The following is a 9,999-nucleotide window of genomic DNA, read 5'->3' on the forward strand; positions in this document are numbered from 1 at the left end:
GTTTTCTTGTAGTTAATTAGACAAAAGAGTCTCTGGGACTTTCCTACTGTCTTTGAACCTCAATCCTCAGATCTCACCGCCACCCAGCTTAAGATCACATTTCTAACAGTGTACATTCAGCATATGTAATGTGTATGTTCATCTACCTTTATATGAATTCTTGAGTTAAAAATCTGGGCTACAGGTTAGACTTAACACTCACAAAAATGTTTGTAGTTTAAAAGTTGATACTCTTGGAAAAATAAAACTTAAGAATGTAAAGGAGTCTGGGAAGTTCAGTTTGCATCCAGCCTGGGCAGAACAATCTTTGAGACACTATCTATAATTAACAGCCAAATCTGCATTGGAAGAACAGTTCAAGTGATGGAATACCACTCATGAGCAAGATTGTTGAATAAGAGCTTGAGGCTTTTGCATACATACATACAAACATACGCATAAACACAGAGGCACTTATATGTGCACCCACGAATACACAAATGAAACAACTCTCCGAATATGTAGAAAAGTTACAAAGCAATAGAAAATAAGTCCTGAGTAATACTAGAATCAAGTGATAAATTTTAATATTAAAAAGTCCTCTAGTGAACTTTCTTCAAAAAAGTTTGAGACTATTATATAGGTAGGGACCAGAGATAGTAAGAAAGTCAAGAATTCATTATTAAAGGGATCAGATCCATGGAGGAATGAATCAGAGACCCCTGCAGGTGCATCTGAAAATGTTCATATCCTGTGTCAAATGTTAGAACATCTTTCAAAACTGTACATAAACAATCTGAGCAGTCAATGGATAAGATCATCAGAGAAGTTCAGAATTGCTAGTGTGTTTCTAGATTAAATAAACCAACAATCTATGGCAGGGCAATGTGATACAAGCCTGGAATTCTAGCACTCAGACTAAGACCGGAGATTAGAGAGTGGAATTACATAGTGATACCTTCCTTGGACCAGATAGTATAATTTTGTCTCAATAAAACAAACCAAATTACAAGAAAGAAATACACAGTTGGAAGTTTGGGCTAATTTTGTCATTATGTTTTGAGAAGTGAAGTTTCCAGTTGAAATGCAACTAATATATAATCCTCAGTTGTGTTTTAAACCTCTCTTCATTACAGAATATTCTTAGATGCAAAATAGCTCATGATTCCCATCCAAAATTTGAAAAAGTAAGTAAGCGTCATTCTGTTGGATGCCAAAGAAATGATGAAGTTTTACAAAACTTAAGCCCGGAGAAATAGCACAGTTCGTCTAATGTAGGACTTTGTGGACCTTGCAAAATTAGAATTTAGATTCAAAATAAATTGTTTCTTTTTGTAATTCCATATTCTATTGGATACTACAAAATTCTTTTTAAGTAGAGGTTTTAACTGACAAATTCACAAATGATTCTGGCATTCAATTTGCCTAGAATATTCTTTCAAGAGAGTTATAATTAGAACTTAGTTAATAGATCATTCCAACAGTTCATGTATAAAATGATAATGTGAATAATCTAGACAGAGTTGCCAACGAATGGATGATATTAATTTATAAATAAAAAAAAACACTTTTTGAGGGTTTGGTATAACATGGTATGAAGAGAATAATTGTGTGACATCTTCTTTCTTCTACTTATATGTTACACTGGAAGCAATTTCCTTAATTATGTGCCTCTGTATACAATGAGAAAAATGCTAGATTTGGGTTAATTTTTAGGTTTTTTTTTGGGGGGGGGTCAGGTCGTGAGGCCTGAACTCTGGGCCTGGATGCTGTCCCTCAGCTCTCCAGCTCAAGGCTAGCACTCTACCACTTAAGCCACAGCGTCCCTTCCGGCTTTATTTCTTTTTGCTTATGTGGTGCTGAGGAATCGAACCCAGGGCCTCATGCATGCAAGGCAATTGCTCTACCACTGAGCCACCTTCCCAGCCCAATTTTTGTTTTTGTTTTATTGGTTTGACCTAGGACTTTAACTCTGGGCCTTGACAGTGTCTCTGAGCTCAAGGCTCCTGCCCTACCACTTCAACCTCAGTGCCACTTGTGTCTGGCTTTTTCTGAGAAGTTTATTGGAGATAAGATTCTAAGGGACCTTCCTGCCTGGATGGCCTTTGAACCATAATCTTCTGATCTTAGTATCCTGAATATCTATGATAGTTAAAAAGTATAAATATAAATAATATTTGCAAGAGTTCTGATCTCAAGAATACCACTGGGGGAAAATTGATGCAACTGAGTTTATTGTGGTGTTCTTTGCAGAACAAGGAAGGCATCACAATACCAGAGGTGCAGTATTTTTTCACAGTACAGATAAGCTATTCATGATGTGAAATAAGGGAATTTTAAGGTGCACCTTACAAGTTGGAAACTGTTGGGCTAGGATGACTTTATGGCATAAAGCTTGGGATTGCTTACTCTTGAAGAATTATTACAGATGCTTCATAGTTTTATCCTCTACAAGAATGTGGCTATTTTTCTGTTGACTTCTCAATGTGTAACACCCCATTGGAATCTGCATCCATGGCAGAATTATATAACATGAAAACAAGTACTGTTTTGAATCTCTCAGGTATGGAATGTTCAGAATCTGAAAATGAGTAGTTATTAGTCATAGGAATTTTGAAGAACACATATATTCTGTCCTCACAACTTATTTAATTTTAAAAGTTATGGGTTTCCATAGAAGTAAATTGTTTTTGGTTTTATGTGTGTGAAGTGCTAAATTTATTTTTTTCCAAAATATATTGTGAAAATATTGTCTAGTTGGATAACATTCAAGTTGACGACCTTCTGATAAAGAAAGGGTAATTAAATTAGATGCCAAATAGTATTGATTTTTTTAATTTTACTATATAAAGAATAATGTTAACTATACCAATACAGTGAAATTTTATTTTATTAAGCTTATTTTTTAAATATAATTTTATTGTCAAAGTGATGTACAGTCGGGTTACAGTGATTGTAAGGTAGTGAATACATAACTTTTCAAACTTGTTATCCCCTCCCTCACTTTTCTCACAGTTTTCCTTCACCTACGTACCCCCTCACAAGTTGTAATGTATATTTCCAACATATTGTCTTGTGAGTATTGCTAATGCATTGGTTTGACCTTTGTCATTTGTGTCACCATTGTGATGTTCCTCTTCCCTTCCCTAATTAAGGTAAATGTATACACAATACACAGGGTACCAAAATCAAATACAGCAAAGGATAAACCAAAGGGGAAAAACCAAAGAAAATAGAAATCACATAATACATAAAAAACAACAACCGCAAATAAAATTCTCTGATTCCATATCTTGGAGTTCATTTTGTTCAACATCAGCTTATATGGTCATATATATGCATAACGAAGCCACTGGAAAATAATAGTTGCATGGACACTATATCGTGAAAACAACATGTTAACTGTTTTTGATGGTAAAGGTGGAATTAGGATTGGTGAATTTGCGGTTTTGATAAAGGAATTTCGAAAGAGTTTTAAAAATATGACACATAAATTTTAATTGTTCAAACTTTTAAACAACGTAGCCTATTAAGAAAATTTAAAATTGCCTGGGAAAATAGGCTTTCATGCAAAGAAATCCATGGAGACTTAGTGGAAAGGGAGTAATGTCAGTGAAGATGGCTCATTTTCACACTAAACAAACAAACCTCAGAAACCTTGCTGTAAATCCTGTAGCTTTCCTTGAAAACTGTCCTTACCCAGGAAATATTCTCTCACTGTGTGAAACAAGGTTATAGTGCAATTTAATTCAAATTTCTTAAAAAAAAAAAAAAGACATCAAAATTTGTGAATTAACCTTTATTTACCAAACAGTAATCCTCTGAAAAAGATAATTTGGGTCAAAATATTTAGGGAGAAAGTGCCCTCCACAATGAAAAAAGCTATTGGGTTTACACTTTTTGTTTGTAATACTTTCCACAATTTCTTTGCACGTGAATCATTGAAACACAGAAAAAATTCTGATTGAATACTTCAAACCAGTGATTTCACATTTCTAAGTGGCTCACAAATATAAATCCTTATTAAAATGAGATAGTGAATACTTCTCTTATTACATAAGCCAAAAAGTTTTGGGATCAGAAAAGAATTGGCCACATGGAAAAAGTAAGAAAAGAGTGTTCTTAGAAGCCCTAGCTAAGCAAATTGGCTTCAACAGTGGAGGGAGGCCAAAACTTTTTGATATAGATTGTAATATTTTTGCTACCTAAAGTGATTTTACAGAGCAGATTTGGCTCACTACAATGCAGAATTGATTGAATGAAGACATGAAAATAAATCCCACATCCAGTGGAGGCAACTTAAAAGAGTTTTAAAGGAGAAACCATGAAGATGTAGCAGTGGGGGAGGTCTTAGAGTCCTTCACCTTCACTAGACTTGGAGCCAAGAAGCTGTGATTAATCGGAAATCAGGCAAGAGCTAAGAGGAGGACATAGAAATAGGACATAGAAGCATTGTCCTTTGTTACAGACACTGTCATCCAAGGTATGGGTGCTTTAACTTTATTCTCTTCCATATATCTTGTTGACCAAATGCAAGACTAAGAGAAAAAAAATCTATTGAAATAATTTTGCAAAGAATAACTTCACTGTTTCTGATATGGTATCTAAGGAGAGTCTTAAGAGAGAAGATAATAGTGGAGTATTCTGTGGTTTCCTCTAAGCATCTTATTAGCAAAGGATATCTTTGAGGTTAGACGTGATTGAACCAAAAAGTGTTGGAGTACTTATGTTTGTGGGCACTTTAGACACAAGAAGACTTTCTTTCTTTTTTTGGGGGGGGGGTCTGGTCGTGGGACTTGAACTCTGGGCTTGGGCGTTGTCCCTCAGCTCTTCAGCTCAAACCTAGTGCTCTACCAATTGAGCCACAATGCCACTTCTGGTTTTTTTCTTTTTGCTTATATGGTGCTGAGAAATCGAACTCGGGGCAGCAAGCATGCAAGGCAAGCACTCCACCACTGAGCCACCTTCCCAGCCCGACACAAGAAGACTTTCAAGGCAAAAGAAAAAAGAAAAACGGATATCCAAACATTTGTGATCACAGTTTCTTGGACTGGTATTTTTGGAGACAAAGTTTTACATTACAGTTTGTCCTGATTAACATCAATGTTGGGTTCTTATGGCAACCAAATGCAGGGGTGAAGTTTAATGGACTCCCTTGAACAAGTAAACAGCATGATAAAAAAAATTACAAATAATATTTAGTGAATTACTTTCACCAATTACTTTTCCAGAATAAAGAAGGAAATATATAATTCAAAATTAATTGACTTAAAAGTATGAAGAAAGAGTAGTGAAGAGAGATGAAAGAAAACATAGAGAATTGTTTTCTTTCCAGCGGAGTAATGGGTTCTTGATCTTTTCTCTTGCATTCTATCTTCACAAGCTATCAAGTGTGGCTCAGGAGTGGAGTATCCAGTTCAGAGAGAACTCGCAGAAGGAAGATAACATTTGCAGCAGATATAGGTGATTTATAACCTGAGACAATCTATTTAAATCTGTTCAAATTTCTCCCCTACCCCAAACTGCCCTCTTTTAATAGTTTTGTTTGCTTTTCTTAATACTGCCCTTCATTAACTGCTTAAAATTTTGAGAGGTCATATTCATACTCTCTAGAGATTGCTCTTTGGTTATAATTTTTGTGTGTTTTTTAACTGAATTTCAAAAGGTTGTGCAAGTGTGTTACAATTAAATATGTCCATCTAATTGTCCAATGCTCCTGGATCAGATTTCACTCCTTCTATCATAGTCCACCAACTCCTTCTCCAAGATGTATTTCAGATTTACCACTTCCTTATCACTTGTGTACATTGATATTCTAGCTGTGCTTGCCCCTTGTTCCATTTTTCATTCATTCTATGTATTTACAATTATTCCTCTCTAGCTTCAACTTCCTGATAGTCATTCTGTTAAACTCTCTGTTGATAGTTTGAAAGGTTTATATACATTCCATGGAGTTTCAATCCTGCATATACTTGAACTTATGTCAGCTTATATTTCCATAATTCATTCATCTGCAATAATAATTTGCAAGACTGGAGGCGTGAAGTACCTAGACATGATTTAATTCTCATCCATTTAGAAGATTAATCGTTAGTCAACAAGAAAGTTTAAAAATGGTTTAGAATGTATTCCAAACAACCAATTTTTATAAATGGCTTTGTACAAGGGTGTGTGATTATTTTATTTTACATGGGATAATATTTTGTAGCACATTTAAGTTTTGAAAAAAAGAAAATTAAAATTTACTATTATAGAGGAATATGATAGAAATAGAAGACAGATTTTATGTTTGTCACATCTCTGACGAGTACCCATATTCAAGATTTACTATGTTAGACAGATAGGAAAAACATAAAATAACATATGATAAGGCAACTATTTGTGACTTTTTAAAATGTACCTTATTAAATGATGAAATTTACTTTATTATCTAACGTTTGGGTTTGAAATATGGGAGGCTGATACATTTAACAAATTTGAAAGGCACCTAATGAATAAAACAAATGGTGGGTGGTACTATTTCTACAGTTTAATGAATGGTTGAACCTGATTGGCACTAGTGCTGGGTAAGTAAATCAACTCTATTGTACCTCTATTGTAACTCTATTGCCACTAAGTATCATTTATTTGTCAAATGTTATTTTGGCGAATGTGATTTTTTTTTTGGTAGTTCGTGGGGCTTGAACTCTGGGCTTGGGCACTGTCCCTGTGTTCTTCAGCTCGAGGCAAGCACTCTATCACTTGAGCCACAGTGCCACTTCTGATATTCGAGTGGTTTATTGGTGATAGTTTAACGGACTTTCCTGCCTGGGCTGGCTTTGAACCATGATCCTCAAATCTCAGCCTCCTGAGTATTTAGGATTACATGCGTGAGCCACTAGTACCTGGTTTGCGAATTTGATTTTTCATAGATTATTTGAAAAAGAATACACTTTCAGGAGATTAAATATTTTGAGAATGACAACATTTTTATACCACAGAACCAAGTTTTACTGAAGTACCAGTGTATTTTTTTTATTGTGAAAATACTGTACAGAGGGGTTACAATTACGTGGGGAAGATAATGAGTACATTTCTTATCAAGCATTGTAGCCTCCTCCTTTGTTTCCACTTCTCATCCTTTAGCATCCTCCCCTTGCGCCCCGACCCAATCTTCCCTCCCCTCTCCCGCACACAAGTTGTAAAGTTTGTTTTCGACATGGCAACTTGTACATATCACAGTGTTATCAAACACTAAGGATATTCTCAATTAATTTTTTTCTGAATTACATTTGACCTCTAAGTCAAGTTTTCTGACCTTTATAGACCAATTGTGGATCTATCCTTCCAGGAGCTATTTTTCAGGCCCACTTATGCTGGACTGAAATCGTTCATTAATCATTAGGGAAGGGGTATTAAAAATAGTCTTGTGACACTTTGTGATCTTGTTCACTCCTATGGGCTAGTCATCTGTAAACCGAAAGTTTGAATTGCAGTACTTTCTCATAGATTTTGTGGTCTCATCCTTCATATTAAGTTGACTTGCATTTCACTATTGCTTACTGCTAATTCCTGCTTCTCAAGGAATTGGGGCCCTGAAATATTATTGGAAATGAGAAATTGACATGGCTCTTCAATTATTTCTGTTGGCATGTTGCCTGGGCCTAGTTGAGAAGTCTTGACCCTGTTATATGATGATGCTGGTAACTGGGACATGGGATCCTAGGACCCATACATCTTGCAGAAGATAATATCTTGTATACATAATATCAGAAAAATTTGGGTATAATCAATAGGTATGCTTCAGAAATATGGAGAAAAAACAGTTTGGAACAAGCGAGTTGAAACAATAAACAGAGCAGCAGAGTAAAATTCCTTATACTTTAGAGGAAATCAACATTTTTTTTTTACCATGTGAATTCAGAAGAACAAGAACACTTAGAAGGTATCACAAGTTTATAGTGAAGACATTACATTGATACTTTTTATATTCTAGTTTGTATTCTAAACCTAATTATTTGTATTCTAATTCTCTTTATTGGAATAAATAATTATCAATTTATTTGTCAAATTATCAATTAATTCTACTAAGTTTCACTGTGTGAAATATGGACTCAGCACATATAAATATAAAATATATAACTATATATAATATAATAAAAAGGGCACATGTTTTGCATTGTTCTGTTGTGGTTAGGGTATCAAAGACAACTCTGTTTTAAAGTATTATTGCATTATCTGTACCTCAGTGATAGGTAGAGTTAGACCTAAATCTTTAGCATTTGTAGATTTACAGCCTGGAGGCAAGAGGAAACACTGTGATTAAAACATTACCAATTTAAGGCTTAATAATTAGGAGAAACATGGACTTCTCCTGGAGCTATGGAAATATTTGGTGATAGAAAGGCAGTAGTGTAAGTTCCTGCCTGGTTGGAAGGTAGACAGTCCAGACATTAGGAAATCATGCATATGACGAATTTTTTTCACCTTGGCGTTAGTTACTTTTGAAATGGTAGGTATAATAGACACTTAAATTTTGAAAAAATACCTTCTAGTCTGAACAGTTCTGCTGAACTGTTCATCTCTCTATGATCCCTTGTAACTAAGATTAGTTTTGTTCCAGTAAGACAATCTATGCTGTCAGGGTAGGATATTCTGGTTGGTCTGTTCCTACATGGAAGAAGGATAAAGGGTCAGGTAGAAATTTGTGCCAGTAAGACCTCATTTGGAAAATTTAAGCTGAAGAAGTTTAGAAGTAGCTCTTAAGCAAGGCTTACGTTGAATCTATTAGCTCCACAAAGCTAACTCAGTTACATAAATAAGAACTTGAAAAAGCCATCACCTTAGGACCTAGCTATAAGTGCTTCAAAGTATGATCAAATCTAAAATGAAAAAGCCTTAAAATTGTCATTGACAAAAAAACGCAAATGTGAGCAATCGACCGAACAATATAATTTTTTTTCCACTATACACATTATTTTAGGGAAATAAGATCAATAGTATTGTTAGGAACAATAAGGTTTCCTTGCTACAAATAGGCACCCAAGGATATAAGCCTGTATAAAGATTGCATCATTAACTACTTAAATTTAGAGGATACTACATGCTTCAGCAGCACGTATACCCAAATTACAACAATACAGAGATTAACATAACACTTGCACAAGGATAATATGAAAATTTGTGAAGTATTCCATATTTTTCATTGTTCAGTTGCAGAAATGAAAAACAGTTATTAAAAGGTTAATTACAAAATTACAAGTGTAACAATATATGCAAGTGTTAGAATTAAACGTTAGTTTGACATCAGTGTATTAAATCTTCACCTTAGAAAGGCCTTTACATAGAACTTCACAAAACTTTTGAAATTAGTTAACATTATCATTTTATCCCAAAGAAACAAACTACTATAAGAACCTAGAAAAAGGGGCTGGGAAGGTGGCTCAGTGGTAGAGCGCTTGCCTTGCATGCTTGAGGCCCTGGGTTCGATATCTCAGCACCACATACGCAAAAAGAAAAAAGTCAGAAGTAGCTCTGTGGCTCAAGTGGTAAAGCGCTAGCCTTGAGCTGAAGAGCTGAGGGTCAGCGTTCAGAGTTCAGAGGCCCAGAGTTCAGGCCTATGACTGGACCAAAAAAAAAAAAAAGAACCTAGAAAATATAATCTTAAATTTTCTATATGAAATGCAATCTGAAAGGACACATTTATTAATAAATAACATATTATAAAACAATGTTGAATTCAAAGTATATCTAGGAAAGAATTAAATAGATTATGGATATTATGCAAACACAGAATATAGAATATTTTAAAATATACTTTTTTCAGTCAAGAACCAGAAATATCTTTAGCTTCTGTACCACTCATTTCAACAGATAAGATCAAATTATTTCTGATTAAAAAATCACAAACTCTGCAGAAATCATTATAGATGTACACAAACAACTCAAATACATTTTGACATCAAAGTCAGACAATTCAATTGGAAAAATTCCACGGAATTTTTACAGTAAGATATTGCTGTTATTTGGATTGTGAAAATA

General features: G+C 34.5%; 1 pseudogene; it reads left to right on the forward strand.

The window, feature by feature from the left end:
- Positions 1-9,061: 9,061 nt before the first annotated feature.
- LOC122095784 lies at positions 9,062-9,161 on the forward strand (annotated as a pseudogene).
- Positions 9,162-9,999: the final 838 nt, after the last annotated feature.

The sequence above is a fragment of the Dipodomys spectabilis genome, unplaced genomic scaffold, assembly GCF_019054845.1.
Source record: "Dipodomys spectabilis isolate Male_0828 unplaced genomic scaffold, ASM1905484v1 ptg000361l, whole genome shotgun sequence".
NCBI classification, from domain to species: domain Eukaryota; kingdom Metazoa; phylum Chordata; class Mammalia; order Rodentia; family Heteromyidae; genus Dipodomys; species Dipodomys spectabilis.